At 41.0% G+C, this 16,358-nt stretch overlaps 1 protein-coding gene across 12 annotated transcripts in view; it reads right to left on the bottom strand.

Moving 5' to 3' along the window:
- The window catches only part of AIG1 (androgen induced 1), a 301,519-nt gene that overhangs the window by 174,033 nt on the left and 111,128 nt on the right, over positions 1 to 16,358 (bottom strand). The window contains exon 4 of one of the 12 annotated variants that reach the window (XM_064598179.1): positions 553 to 16,358. This exon is cut by the window's right edge and continues 12,990 nt beyond it. The exons of the other annotated variants lie outside the window; for them this stretch is intronic. The gene's annotated coding sequence lies outside the window, so the exon portion shown is untranslated. Of the gene's footprint in view, positions 1 to 552 lie in introns of those variants that run through there. 12 annotated transcript variants of the gene reach the window in all.

The raw sequence follows: 16,358 nt of genomic DNA, 5'->3' as shown, positions 1-16,358 counted from the left end.
TTTTGAACAACAAATACAGGTCCTATTTTCAGGATCTTACAGCTCACAGAGGTTTCCTCAGAAAGAAAAGATGTTTCAGTTAGAGTCTAGGAGGAAATTCTGAGGGAACAGGATTAAGGCAGACATTTCTGAAAAGAGTTTTTAAAAGTTGAATTAGTCTTTTCTCTCTAAGGGAAAACTAAAGCTGAAAATTGGTGACCTACACCGATTCAGTGTAGTTTGCTAGAAAATTGGTGTAGTTAACTAAAGTGAACTATGGAATCAGGGGTCAGAAAGTAGCAGAGGTTTAGGAAAATGACAAAAGACACGATTTGCACAATGTTGAGATTGAACAAGGACGCCCAATTTTAGGAATCACTACCTTTGATAGTGGGAACAGCCCATGTTCTATTTAGACTCAAGTTCTGGTGGAGAACGGGGGCCGCTTGGCTACTTTAGAACATTAGAAGCAGGTTTAGAAGAAGACAGAAATCTACAAAGGTATGTAAAGACATATGTCCAACACATGCTTCAGGGACAAGAAGCTGGGCAGGAGAGTCCGTCAAATGGAGGCAAATTTCCTAGTTGGAAAAGGATAGTAACAATGGGGAGCATATGATCCTTTTTTTCTACTTTAGACCATTGAAGCCCTGCTGCCACGAAGGATGAGATAATTTACAGTGTTTCCCGGATGAGCTGACGATAGTTAACAGATAAGTAGTCCTCTTTTGGTCAGTTAATGCTGGCAGCTAAGCAAGGAGCTTTTTCACAAGGTCCCAAATCTTCAGAGCTCAAGGTGCTCTCAGAAGAAGGCTAACAAGTTTTCTCTTCAAAGGAGAGTAAAGGTATTCCAAAAAATTCTACAGCTAGATGGGGGGGAGGGGGGGAGACCCAAATGAGGAATGAGGACAATACTAACAGTAAGTGTTAGTTACTATCTTCATTCTCTATAGACTTCCATTCAAATTGCTAAGGAAAAATAAGTAAATTCAGAAATGAGAAAACGCAATTAGTAAACACACAAATGAGGAAACGTACACACTAAAATCACAATGAGATGCTGGACTTCCTCCTAGTGCATGAGTGCTGACAAGGGTGTAGTGAGGCTGGTGACCTCATGCATTGCAGGAGAGCAGTGTAAAGTGATACAGCCCTTTCAGAAAGAAAGCAATTTGGCAATGCATCTATAAACATGGTCCTACCACATGACCAGCAATCTCACTTGTGAGAATCCATCTTAAATAAAAATACGTGAAAAGCTATATCCATGAAGATGTTTGTTGGAATACTGTTTAACATGTGACAAAGTTAAAATGGGCAAAGAATTTCAATTCAGCAAATGGTAATTGAATATCTACCAGTAGCTGGGTAGAATAAAGGAGAGTTCCTTCCCTCAATAATTCATAATCACAGCTTAATGCCTGTACTCTTTCCAATATTATGCAACTATTAGAAAGGAGATCATAGAGACACTAAGAGATTAAAACGTATGCAATATATTAAATTTAAAAAGCTGTACACAAACATTATATTTACCATAATGTTTAGGGGGAAAAAGCAAATGAAAAAGCCCTGAAGGAAATAAACCAAAAGGGTAATAATGATGGAATCATGGCTCACGTTTTATCTTTATTTTTCTGTAATGTTGGTTATATTACCTTTAAAATAAAGAACAATAAAAAAGAGAAGAGAATCAGAGAAAAATAAAGCAGTGATTGAATAAAGATGAAGATTAATGAGGAAAGTACCAGGTATACTTAAGAATTTTTATTTATTTAAAAATTGCTTTTTGTTGTATGTCTTTAGTAATTGATTAGGACTAAGGGCTTGTTAAATTTATAAACTATTTTATTTTAGTAGAAAAACTATGAGGATGCTAAACCAGAGATTTACTGAACCTCACTCATGGAGACCATCAGAATCTCAAAGAAGTTTACTCTGAAGTAGGAGTTTAGGAAATGCTGCTACCTAAAAACGATAGGCTGAAATTCACCCCAAAGGTTTGGACTTGAAGAATGGCTACGATTCTGGGGTCCTAACCAAGACAGGAAAAGTAGCTGTTCCTGGCAAGGAACTTCCTGCAGGTAAGGAAGCAGCATAACCTCTTCAGCAAGGAGGCGAAGCCATGCCCAAGGGCAAGGGAGGCCCGTGGGGGCAGGAACTTCTAGGTATTCTGAGTTCCCCAAATTAACTGCTCCAATTCCCTGGGCCCTGCTCTTTCCAGAACACCTGAGGACACTGTGCATTCAACTAACATTATGATTTAAAATGCCACAGGATTGGGGCACCTGTGTGGCTCAGCTGGTTATGCATCCAACTCTTGATTTCGGCTCAGATCATGATCTCAGGGTCGTAAGATGAAACCTCGCTTCGGGCTCCGTGCTGGGAGTCTGCTTAAGATTCTTTCCCTCTTCTTCTGCCCCTCCTCCCCTTGCTCTCTCTCTTTCTCTAAAATCAAATAAACAAAAATCCCACAGGATTAAACTTTGCAGGATTTAATTTTTTTACTAAAATAGCTCTATTTTGTGGCCACATTAAAGAGCTTTTTTACATGACCATTGAAAGTTCTTGGATTTTTCTTGTACCTTGACCAGGCATGTGTGGTTTTGAGCTCCTCATTCTATTTCTCACCTTAGGGGCCTTGAATCTCTCATATCTTTTCCCCTCTTCTATGGCGGGGGTAAGCCAAAACCTTGCCCTCCTTCCATGAGCAGTTGATGCTATAGATGAACACATGCATTTAATTAAGTCATTCACCACTGGGTGCCATGAACTGTTAGAAGCACAATCTGGATATTAAATAGGACTTTGCCCGCTACCTAATATAGGTTAGAGAATCAATTCCCGATTTCTTCATATTTCCCTGAGAGTCTGTTTCCTGAAACCCACTCCCAGAATCAATTTCCATATCAACCATGGTTCTTGATTGCAGGCAATAGAAACTGATCTGATCATAATTAACCCAGCAACAACCACCACCCCCCCCCACACACAATTTTTGGAAGGGCACCAGGGGCTCATAGAACTAAATGGAGTCTGTAGGATCAGGCTCATAAAATACCAGGAACAAGAACTCTAGAAGCGTTGGTTGTGAAAACCAAACAAGATATCACTAACAAACTGGTTCAAGTTCTATGTTAGAAACAAATTATGAAAAGTAGTGAAAAGTGTAAAAAGATCTTATATATATATATGTGTGTGTGTGTGTAATAAGTGTAATGAAAAAATCCATTGATCTAATTGTGATTTTACCACTCACTAGCTTGTGTAACCCTGCATTTTATTTTTCTGAGCCTTAATAATGCCCTCTGGAAAATGAAGAACCAGGTTAGAGCCTGGTTAAAATATGGCTTCCTTCTAGCTTTCATGATCCTTGAGTTTATGACAACAGCAGGGACCTGCCTGAGACTCCTCTCCTGCGCCCAGGCACCTGGGGAGGACACTGCTGTTAAAACCACAATGCAGCCACAGAATCCTTCTCAACACAGAGCTCCAGATAGCTACTACCCATCAGCTGGAGTTTGCAGAAAATGGGAAATCAATTTGCCATTCCCTGTCTATACTATATTGTTCTGCTTTTACAGGATGAGCTGAACCAGAAAAGCCATGAAATCCTAAGAGCATCAGGCAAAGTCTTTGCTGAAAAGAATCTTCAAGACCAGCTCGTGCCCTGCTGCTAAACATCAGTGCAGCGTGTAAAATCTCCCTGGTAACACACTACAATAAGGCATCATCCAGTCCGCCTGGAAGTTTTATCATATAATTCAAACACATTTTGGGAGCGCTCAGCATGGTGTTCTTCATTCAGTTCTCATAGGCCTTGTTTTTTGTCCTCATTCTCCTTGTCCACACACCTGACCACTGTCCCATTTATATTCTGCTGGAATTGTCCAAACTGAACATAATAGAACGGAGGGAAACCTAGAAAAGCCCTGGATCTGATTCACTTGGTCTTCATAATCAAAAGAGTCTGGAAACAGAAATGTCAGAACTTTGTAAAATTCAATCAGGATAAAGTAAGGGAGAAACAGCCTCCTGAAAGAAAAAAATGTTCAAAAATGAAACAGGAACCTTGATAATTTCTCTCTTCCAAATCAGAAGGTTCACCTCACCAAACAAGATGCATTAATTAGGGTTAGGTTTGGCTACACATGTCACAAAGACTCGACATCTCAGTGCCTTAGAGCAGGGATCAACAGGTGGCAACCCCTGGCCTCCACCCAGCCTGCCACCTCCTTTTGCATATTGAACTTGTATTTGAACATAGTCACTCGAGCTCAGGTGTGGAGCAGGGATCAACAGGTGGCAACCCCTGGACTCCACCCAGCCTGCCGCCTCCTTTTGCATATTGAACTTGTATTTGAACATAGTCACTCGAGCTCAGGTGTGGTCTGTGGCTGCCTCTGCAAACAACAGCAGAGCAGAGCATTTGCCCCAGAGATGATATGGCCTACAGAGCTGGAAAGGTTTATTAGCTGGCTCTTCGCTACAAAAGTTGGTGACTCGTTTGTTTGTAACTTATAAGTTTCTAAGTTGTTAACTGCTGCCTTCGAGTGTCAGTGTAGCTCTCTCCCATAAATAAGCCCAGAGGCCAGTGACACAGGAGTTAATGGTGTCATCAGAGAAGGGACTCCTGTCTTTCTGCTTTGACATCCTTACACACGGCTTTCCTCATCAAGACCATCACAGGGTCCAGAATGGCTTCTGAGACTCCTGTTACCATTGCTAAGATACAGGCTAGAAGAAAGAGGAAAAGTAGAAGGGTAAAGATGGGGGGTGGGGGGAGCCCCTGATGAGCCCTGATTAAATAGCCTTCCTGAAGTCCCACTAAACACTTCCATTTACATTGCATTTGGCAGAACTTAGCCGTTTGCCCTATCTAGCTGCAAAGAAGACTGGGAAATGAAGATATTTAAAAAAAATTTTCTTTGGTTGCCATGTGCCCAGCTAAAAATAAGTCCATTATTTTGGAGAAAAGAGAGTGCACTGAGTTAGCAGGTAGCATTCTTGGCTACAAAACACTACTTAGTGGGGTGCCTGGGTGGTTCAGTCATTAAGCGTCTGCCTTCAGCTCAGGTCATGATCCCAGGGTCCTGGGATCGAGCCCCGCATCAGCCTCCCTGCTCAGCAGGAAGCCTGCTTCTCCCTCTCCCACTCCCCCTGCTTGTGTTCCCTCTCTCGCTGTGCCTCTCTCTGTCAAATAAAAAACAAAAACAAAAACAAAAACAAAAAAACACTACTTAGTGAAATCATGGGTAGCAGATTTACAGGTAACTGACACCTTGTTCCATTTTGGGGTGGAAGTTTCTGAAGAATGAAGAATTTGCATTCTGGCAATATAAATAGTACTTTTGTTTTATGCTTAATCACTTGGTATGTATATTAGTCAATTAACGTCAGTGATTGTCTTAGTCCATTTGGGCTCCTTTTTTTTTTTTTAAAGATTTATTTATTTATTTATTCCAGAGAGAGAGAAGGGGGAGGGGCAGAGGGAGAGAATCTTCAAGCAGACCCCCCTCCCCCCACCGAGTGTGGATCCTGAGGCGGGGCTCCATCTCACGACCTATGAGATGACAACCTGAGCTGAAACCAAGTCAGATGCTTAACTGATTGAGCCACCCAGGCACCCCCATTTGGGTTCCTTTAATAAAAATACCAAACTATCATGCACTGGGAGGCTTAAACAACAAACACTTATTTCTCACAGTTCTAGAGTATGGAAGTCCAAGATCAAGGCACCAGCAGATTTATGTTGCTGTGGAGGACCCAGTTTCTGGTTCATAGCCAGGCTTCTTCTTACAGGGCCTCATGAGGCAGAGAGTGAGAGAGCTCTCTGGGGTCTCTTTTATAAGGGCACTAATCCCATTCATGGGGGCTCCACTCTCATAACCTTATCATCCCCCAAGGATTCCACCTCTTACTACCATAGCCTTTTGGGCTCGATTTCAAAATATGAATTTGGGGCGAACACAAACATATAGTCTATCGCAGTGACAGATGGATTCACTCTAACAACAAAACTGACTGAGGACCTACACTGTTCCAGGCACCGTGGGAGGCAAAGGCAAAATGCAATGACTCCTAGATCCTGCCCTCAAGGAGTCTGAGTCAACAAGAGAGAGAGGCAGGCCCACGGACAATGGCCATTCAGGGAGAGAAGTTTCCTGGGGAAAGAGATCCTGGCACATAGGGAAAACACACAGGATGGTCTTATGACTTGCGCTGAATGCTGAGGAGCTAGCTGGAAGTACTTTGGGGGTGAAGAACTGGGAGCAAGGGCATTCCAATATGAGGGAGCAGCATGTGCAAAGACATGAAGAGAAGAGTGGCCCATATAGCCTGGCTGAGCACACATAGGGTGTGCCAGGGGGCACAAGAGATCATCCAGAGAGGGGGGCACAGATCGTCCCCAAAACAGAAGGGACCTTTGCACAAAAGGTGTGGAGTTTCCCCTGGACAGTGATTAGGAGGCACTGAGGGGTACCACTTAGGAGAGGGGCATGATCAATCTGTGTTTCATAAACAGCACTCTGGTCATGGTAAGAACAGATTGGGGTGGAGTGGAGGTAGGAAGAGAGCAGGAGTCTTCCATTTACCCCTTGTCACATGTTTTGCAATGATGTTTAAGTACGATCTTGTATTGTTGTAGGAGATCCATTCACCCAATGGCCACTTAAGTAAAGCAACAGAATGCATAAAAATAATCTAATCTTCTCAGTCATTCTGTGAAGCCCCATCTTACGCAGGAGATCACTGAGGCTCAGAAAGGTGAAGTAGCTTGCCTACAATCTCATAGCTAGTAAGGGGCACAGTGGGGCTTGCATTAAAGTTTTCTGATCCCAAGTCCAGTGCTCTTTTTAACTACATGTTGAGAGCAACAAGCATTCCAGACTCAACCTGTCACCCCTAAATCCAGTCCAGGCAGTACTATTTGCATATCTTGGCAGTAACATATCTTAGTGGCTTTAAATGTAGGAAAACACAGAGGCATTTCCCTTTAGTCACTTTATGAGGCAAAATATCAAGCGTATTTTATTAGGTTTTGGCAAATACTCTTAATAGGAAAAATCAACCATATATTTTATTATTCTTTTGTTCAGTGCTGTGGCAATTATTCAAACACTCACCAAAGATCTATGTTTCTCTATGATTCCAACTTTCTATTTGATTATAGTCCATCTTTCATCTTTTATGTGGGGAGTAGTAAGAATTCTCAAAATAGACTTGTTTAAAGTCTCAAATCAACTAAATTAAGTAATATTTTTTAATTGCTCTTAGATTTTTGTCTTCTCAGAAAGAACTTTCCAGATACCCCTTCTCTTCCCATGATCTCCATGTTTGAGTTAGAGGCTGCCCCTCATTTATCATGCTATCCTATGCTCTGTCGAAACACTTAACAACCTGTGCTGTGATTGTTAGTTTCCTCATCTTTTTCTCCACTAGGCAGTAGACCCTTAAAATCAGCAACATGATATGTATTTATCTTTATATCTCCAGGCACACTAACCAGCATTTAATAGCCCACCACAACTGTTTGTAGATTAATTAATAAAAGGGACCAACAATATAACTAAACACACACAATTATGTTTAAATGTTTAAAATGAGACTGTGATAGAATATTTAACACATTTTAAAAAAAATCTACCTTAGCTGTAATTTTACTGCAAAAAAGCAAAAGCTCTAGGAAGAGCTTCAGGGGTGTAGAATCCAGTGGGGCTATTTAAGGCTCCATTTTGACATTTGTTAAGACTTAGGATCACGATGCTTTTTAAGAAGTTGATCCAGAGATGGCTGCTTCGTGCTTCCGTTTCTTCCTCTCCATCACATCCCACGCAAAGCATAGGCTCTTGGTTTCTGCCTTTCTTGGTTTCAAAGCAGAAAGTCTTTCTGCTTTGCTGAGCTGCTGTCTTATGAGAACAGATGTATGCTGGGCAGGCAGGCCTTTAAAATTCACTTTAATTTCTATTGTCTGACTGTTCTCCATGCTGCCACCTCACCGTCGGGAGCTTCTAAGTTTTGGTCCAAATGGGAGCTAAACTTGGACCCTCCTGTCTCAGGACTACCCACTCAAAGCTCTTTCACGTTCATACATCTCACCTTTTCTCCTCAAGAGTGCAGCACCTTATGGTCCCAGGTTTACATTTTACGACTCAGTCCTAAGGCCTGAAGAGGTGTCACTATAAAGTAATGAGACATTTTCCCAGCAGATCAAAAGTCATAATCTGATCGGTCCTTTCCTCAGAATGGCCACCTTTCAGAATTGCCTTAGGCCCTGCTCATATCCATGCTCTCGACATATCCATGCTCTCGACGCATTTCGAGTCTAGAGCTCTAGATGGTTTGAAATTTCCACACTGACCTTTCTTTTCTACCTTGTGGGGCAGAGTGAGGGGCAAAGCCCAAATCAAACTTTGTGCAAGACAAGGGGGAGCTGAGGGCCGATCATCTTCCTTCCTGTACACGCTCCTTCCCATCCTGAGGCAGCCGGCCATAGAGGGGTGTGTGTGGGAATCTAAGAAATATAACTGCTGAGCTCCAAAGACTGCCATGTCACTGACAAGATGGAGACGAGAATGGGTTGGGAGCATTAGGCAAAGTCCTTGGTATTCGAGGAGAGGCGGAATTTGAATTATTGGTGGCTTACCACTGCTTCTCAACCCAGGCCGATTTTGCTCTCCAGGGGACATCCAGCAATGTCTGGAGGCATTTTTGACTGTCACACTTTGGGGCGGGGAAGGGTTATTAGTAGTGAGAGGAGGCCAGCAGTATTACTAAACATCCTACAATGCACCCCTTTCCCCACAACAAAGAATTATCTGGCCCAAATATTCAAGACTGCTGAGGCTGAGAGATGCTGGGCTAGATAAAGCACATTCAGAGCAGAAAGGAAAAAAATTGTAGAAATTAACTTATTGTTGGAATTAGAAAAATCATTCAGATGACATGTCATCAACCTCCCCTCAGCTAATGCTTGCATATGAGACACTTATGCAGACATTTTCACATATAAATATTCTTTTGCTCTTGGCACAGAATGTAAGTAGGAGACCTGTAATGTGGCTGGCCCCTGGTGCTCCCCAAGGAGTTAGTCCACCCAGGTATTTATTCACTTTCTCAGACTCCTATGCTCTGTGTCTCCTTCAGGGCACCAGTCACCATAGACATTTGGCCCATTCTTATTTGTGATATGCCTCTTCTACAAGAATATAAGCCTCAGGAGGGACTGGGTCTATTGAGCATCCTATCTATTCCAGGACCCAGCCCAGGGTCTGGTGTACGGAGGGGGAGAAGGGCAGCTAACAGAGTGGACGTTGGTGTCAAACTGTCCGAGCTTAAATCCACACTCCACCGCTAACTCATGGTGCAACCTCAGGCAAGTCACTTAACTTTTGCAAAGACTCAGTTTCCTCATCTATAAAAATGGGGATGCGTGGCACCTGCCTCATGGTAGCATTAAATGAACTAATATGTGCAAAGTGCTTAATGAATATTTGATGGTGAATGAAGCACCAAAAAACAAACAAAGATAGAGTTAAACATCTGCCTGCAAACCAGCAGTGCAGAAAATGAGCAACAAAGAGAAACACATAAAACACCGGGATTTAATTTTGTGGGAGTTTCTAAATGTAATATTTTTCTTCTTTGTGATGTAACAAATGTGGAAAGCTGTTTGTTAATATTTACAGGCAAAACAAGTGATAGCCTTAACAGGATATACATTGTCGCCATATTGATTTTACTTCACAATAAATGTTCTACTCAGTTTCTGTTAGGTCCCGTTTTCACCCTATCTTTATTGCTATAGGTTAATTTCATTTTTTTATTGTCTCCTGATAAAAACTAATTTACAGCACTATGGTAAGTCAATCTAAAAAAGGAATCTAGCAGTTTTCTGTGGTTGAACACCACTGGGCTTCTTCCTGTATAAAAGTTACTTCTTTCTGCAGTCTTATATTCTTCTGTATCATAGGGCTCTTTCAAGCACACAGAAGGTTCAAATCTTAATTGTACTGAAATTGATATTTTCTGAAACTTTCCTGTGTTCTTTAGATCTACTCTCCCTGTGGGTCTCTGATCCTTTACTACCCTTCATTGTCTCATGGTGATTTCCTATGTATATACCTTGCAGAAGCTCCCGAGAGAAGCTTGATTTCCACTCATTCATGTATACGATTATTCACTTTACACTCAGGAAGCACTTACTGAGCACCTGTATATTCCAAACTCTGTTCCCAGCTCCCAGAATGAGCAGTGAACACACAGGCAGGGTCTTGCCGTCCTAGAGGAGCATTCTCGAGTGCAAAGGGAAACCATAAGAAAATAAAGAAGCAAATGAAGAAGATAATTTCTGACATGGTATGAAGGAAATCAACAGCATGGTTGCACTGGTTTTCTATGGCTGCTGTAACAAACTACCACACAAACTTGGTGACTTAAGACAACACAAAATCTTTGTTATAGTTTCTGGAGGTCATAAGTCTGACACAGGTCTCACTGGGCTACAGTCCTTCTGAGTACTCTAAAGAAGAATCCATTTTCTTGCCTTTTCCAGTATCTAGAGGAGACCATATTCCTTGGCTAGTGGTCCTTTCTTCTGTCTTCAGAGCCAGCAATAGCCTGTTGAGTCTTTCCTCTATCTTATCAGTCAGACATTGACTCTTTTGCCTCCCTCTTCCACACTTAAAGGACCTTGTGATCACACTGGGTCCACATGGATACACCTGGATAATCTCCTTACCTTAAGGTCAGCTTATTCTTGATGTGTATTCCAGCTACAATCTTAACCACACCCCTCCACTGTGTAACATAACATATTCATACGTTTCAGGGATTAGGGCATGGACTTCTCTGGGAGCCATCAGTCTGCCTACCACAATGATATAAGAGGGACCATAATTTTAGTATCCTGTTCGCTATCTACATAGAATAGATGTTTCATCAATTCAATACTTAGGAAATAGATCAGAACTATAACATTTGCTTCTTGTTGAATTGTCACAGTGAGAGCTGTTTCCTTTACTGCAAAATCAGTGAAGGGTGGAGTGGTTTCAGCCAACCTTCCAGGTAAACACAAAGTTACCCCAATGCAGGGAGAGGCTCAGGGCCAATGCCATGTGAGGCTCTGGGGGAAAAGCTCCCTCTGCATTTCACCGGATTCTCCTCTGGGGCTGGCCCCTGTGGGATCACTAGTGCAGGACCCTGGTGGTGATCTTTGCTCCCTTCCTCTTAGCAGCCCCTCTTCCTGTGGCTTGTGGAGGGCTCCACCACCTTGATCTCTCTTGAATTATAAAATGGAGGATTTTTAAAGGATCCTAGGATAAGGAAACTGAATTTTAGACTAGCTGGGGGAAATATCTGAAATGGTTGAGAAAGGCTTCTGGTTGGTGAGTGTGAGATTAAAGAGTTTTATGGGGTTGCTTTTAAGCAGTATGAATACGGAGGGTTCAATTTTTAATTTCTGCAGTGTTGCTCGATTTTATGATGCCGCTATTTTGCTGGATGCATCCGAAGCACGTTGTTCTTCCACCTCACTAAATCACAGCCTTCGGTTCCTCAAAATGTCTCCTAAGAATTAAGCCTTGACAGTCTAACAAGACCTTGCATCACTGACCCTTCCTGCCCCCCGATTATATAACACAGTTGGCTGTTTATGTGTCACTTTGCTTCTTTTGTTTGTAGCCCAACTATTTTACTCTGGGTTCACGGCTGTGTTCTCCATGCAACTGAAAGCTCTCAGCAGGAAGGGAGGAAGTGGCCCATTGCTCTTATTTTGCTCATATTTCTGCACAATGGCTACAAAGTTCTGTGGCCAAAAGTTGCCAAATTTGATTATCTTAATAAAGGATGTTGCTTGAAAATGCTGCAGAAAAATATTAATTTTATTTCCTAGCTAGCTTTTACCTGCACAACCAAACATAGGCCGTGTCCACCAGAAAGGTTTGGGAATTAGATTTTCAGAAAAAATTGCTAACGCCAAACCACATTTGAACACTTGAGAAGGCCAACCCTACTCATGAAGATAAAAACCTGGCAGTGCATTCCTTAGCATGCTCTCTCCAGATGTCATTCTCATCTCACTTTGTACGGAATTAGATCTAATTAGAAATTACCATTCACACAGACATTTTTATTTCTTTGTAGAAGGGCCACTGAAATCTTTGACCTAGATGGTAAAGCAAATCTAAAATATCCTAAATTAAAGACATGCCTCTACCAATTGCAATTCTAAGAGGGAAAAATCTAGGCAGAATAAAAATGTTATGTCTATGCTTCACAAAATGAGCTGTGAAAAACTGGAAATTTATCTTGTTTCCTCTCTATTTTTTCCTTGAACCCACCCTAACGATTAAATATCAGTACAATCTCATTTATTTTATATTGTACTCCCTTTTGGAATTGAGAACAGGGAAGAACACACCTTCTATGGCTCAGAAGGTGAGCTGTCTGAGCTTTCATTCTGCTATAGAAGCACAAAAAACTGGTCACACCTCAGTTCCATAGCTGATGACATGGTGTTTATTTATTTTCTTTCTTTCTTTTTTTAAATTTAAATTCAATTAGCCATCATATAGTACATCATTAGTTTCAGATGTGGTGTTCAATAATGTATCTGTTGTGTATAACACCCAGTGCTAACACAGATTGGAAGGGGTATGTGTGTGTGTGTGTGTGTGTGTGTGTGTTGTAATGGTTACAGGAAATCTAAATTGAAACTTTGCTACATGTAGCTATAATGTTCACTTAGATAATTGCTCTTTTTGTAAACATAGTTTCTTACAAAATCCTAGCTTGCTGCTATGGAAGCAATGACATTAACAGAAATAACAGCGGTGCCACAAATCTTCAGGGATTTTTTTTTTAATGGAAAGGAAAATTCTAAAACTAAAAATATACTTTTTATTTGCAACTATGGGAATACAAACACCAGAAAAACACAAGAGGACTGTATAATTGGGACATGGGAGGTATGCTATCTGGCAGTTTTAGGGAAAGGACAGTCATGGGATGGAATCTAAGCCTTAGGTCATTACAACTTGGTCAAAAGAGAAAAAAAAATCTGCATTTACAAAAGAGATGATATCTGGGAGGGAGAGACAGCTTCCTCAGCTGGTTCCTCCACACACTCTTCGCATTACTTTTATGGAGTAAGGGGTGTTCACCCTAATGGCTCCTGAGTTTATATTACTTATGACATCATGAACCTATGTCCCCTGACATACAGTTTTTAAACACAGATAACTACCTACTGCAGAGATACTATCCCCTACTTTAACTGTTAATCTTAATTGATATTTATTTATTTTACAGAATCCATGAAAAAAAAGTCCAGATCTAAAAGTGTTGAAATATAAAAGAAATACCTTCTTTATCTCAACTGTGAACATCAACACCAGTTGGATTTGAAGGCATATTATTAGGATCAGTGGTCTAGCTCATTTAAATTGGCCTCTATTAGCACTATTAGCAAAGACCATGACATGGTTTTCTGCATGCTTGAACTTAATGATCTTTTGATTAAAGCTGTAAATTATGTCTATCAAAATGTTGATTCATAAAACTTGGTTACAGAAAAGTTTTCTTTCCATTAAGAAGCACTGTCTTTTTTTTTTTTTTTTTTTGCTTTTATATCTTTTGCTTTCTTGTGGATCTTAGAAGTTTTAAGGGGTTATAAGGAGAAATGTGGCTTTCTGTATTTTAAATCCACTGTAAGGCTAAAGTAAGTTTACACTAAAAGAGTAAAAAAAAAATTGCCCATGTTTCTCTTATCAAGTAGATATTTGAAAACAACAATACCCGTGGAAATTGAAGAAGAGGAGAAGGGAATTTATGCCCTCTGGTAGCAGGTTACAGTAGCATCTTCATTTCCAAAGTTGAATATATTCTATCAAGAATGTTCTTATTCCATTAAATTTTACACCAGTTAATTGATTTAGCAAAATATGCTTCCAGATATTTGTCATAGGGAAAATATGACGGTTAAAGATTGAAAACTACCTTGAGAAAGAAAAAAAATTAGTGGTTGCTTAAAATAGGTCCAGAATGACCCTGTGCCAGAGTTATGTCAGTGCTGCCCTGACGAAAAGTTATCCGCTCACTATTTACAATGGATGGTGAAGAATTCAATTTTAATTTTTGCAGCTTGAGCTATGTCACACATGGGGCTATGTCAGCTTGCATTGAAGTTTGGATCTGACAACACACTATGTAAACACTGGAGCCAGCAGAAACTTAGAAGTAAAAAGAGAGGTTGTGGAACAACACAGTCAGATATCTGGGTCATTGAAAAGATTCAATAAATGAATAGATATAGACAATGACTAATGGTTTAGAGGAATGAAATTAGAGAAAAAATACAGAGTATTTCCATTGGCAAGTTTATCAAACGTTGATTCCTCAAGTACTTTTGCTACCCATAAATTCTCATGGTCAATGCTTTTTTCTTTTTTTTTTGCCCTGGAATCTGTAGTTTATTAAACTTAATTTGGGGAATTCTTTGCTGCTGGCTGAAAGAACGCATGCATGCCCTGGGGTGTTATAACTGCACATTAATGCAACATTACATTAATCAATGGCACCACAGACATATACTATTTTAAAAAGAAAACAACTGCAAAATCCACATGTGTGTTGTCTGGGCAAGTGAGAGTCTGATTTGGCAAAACGTCACATTCCAAATTCAGCCATCCTGAAATAAATCCAATTTGTACACTCTACATCAACAACAGAAAACACTGATTGAGCAAAGGTAAGGTATTTATGCCTCCATCATTTATCACCAGAATATATAATACAAAAAGAATGAGACATGATGCCAAAGAGAAACATTCCTTTAAAATTAATTAGCAAGCTTCTAAAGATACTTATCAAAAGGATACAGACAGGCGGACCTGCATTGATCAGCCCAATCCAACAGCACTGTGCATACAACAGGAGCCAAGCCACAAGCATGACAGCTTTGAATACTTAACTGAATGTCATCCTCATGTGGCTCTGTGTCTTTATCCAGAAAAGGCTTGGAAGAGATTATCTGGATAATTTGTAGAAAGCGGATTTCATGTTTTGCTACTCAAGCCTCGGTGCATGGCTGGTCTGCTCAGTCCTATAAGTGTTGACTGGGAACGAAGCCACAGATGGGCTCATTTTCCAGGGAGACCAATTTACCTGCCCCAAAGCCCTAGACTTCACTAGTACACTGCTGAATGGGGGTACATAAAAATCACTGAAAATATGAGCCAAAAATCTTGCAGTGAATTCAGACTGAAGTCTGTGTGAGGCATGCCTCTGGAGAAACCTGTGAAGAGACATTACTGGAATGAGGAAACAACCCAGAGGTAAAATATATGGGCAGGGGGTGGCTAGCCTAATTTCCATTACATGAAACTCCCCTTCCACTAGATAGCCTTGGATTACTTGAACTCTCTGAAAATAACTCCTTCCACTTTCTTTTGTTTTCATCTCAGAGTCTGTCTCCTCTCTCTGGAACCCCTTTCTCTTTGTTCTTATCTCCACGGCAGACATGTTTCTCCTCCATTCTAAGGATAATCCTTCACCTTTGCTCTCAACTTGGACTCCCGGCATTGTTCAGAATCTTGTTCCATCAATTGTTTCTGTGGGAGACTAAAGATGGCTATAAATTCTTTGTTGTTCCTCTTGTTGAGAGGTGGCAGCAAGCTCCTTTCCCCTTGAATCTGACCTTGCCTTATTGACTTGATTGACTAATAAGATGCAGAGGAAGTAATGCTCTGGGCTTTTGGGGTTAGGACTGAAGAATCCTTGCAACTTTGCCTGGACCTCCTGGAACACTTCTCTGGGAGCCTCGTGTGGCCACATAAGAAGTCGGACTAACCTGAGAGACTGGCGAGGCCATATGTAGGTGCTCTGGTCAACAGCCACAGCAGAACACAACTGTCCAGCCATCCCCATCAAGGCTCAAGACATGCTGGTGAAGAACACTGAGCAAGAGAGCACTTCACTTCACTGGGTAAAGACCATTCTGTTGATACCATGTGGAATAGAAAAATCACCCAGTACAGTAGTTGTTGAAAGTCACCAAGTTTGGGATAGTATGTTATGCAGCAATCAACGCTGGAACAGAACTCACTCTCTTTTAATTTTTCCTTTTTCATCAGTTCTTCACCTTCTACTTACAAATCTTCCCAGTGTCAGAATCTTCCCTTGACCCTACCACATAATACAATAAAGCTCTGCTCTCCTCAATGGTAACCATCTTCAAAAGACTAGTCTATACCACTGCTTCTGTGTCCTCATTTCCCACTCTAAACACACAGCAATCTGGTGTTCACAATCTCCATTCTAAAATGGCAGGATTTCAATGTTGGAAGGGACCTTAAAGGCCGCATCATCTAGCCATATGT

The sequence above is a fragment of the Mirounga angustirostris genome, unplaced genomic scaffold (assembly GCF_029215605.1).
Source record: "Mirounga angustirostris isolate CCGP_5_RB_7025 unplaced genomic scaffold, mMirAng1.0.hap1 SCAF_8, whole genome shotgun sequence".
NCBI classification, from domain to species: domain Eukaryota; kingdom Metazoa; phylum Chordata; class Mammalia; order Carnivora; family Phocidae; genus Mirounga; species Mirounga angustirostris.
The sequence above is the reverse complement of the archived record's forward strand: the minus strand, read 5'-3'. Positions and strand labels throughout refer to the sequence as shown.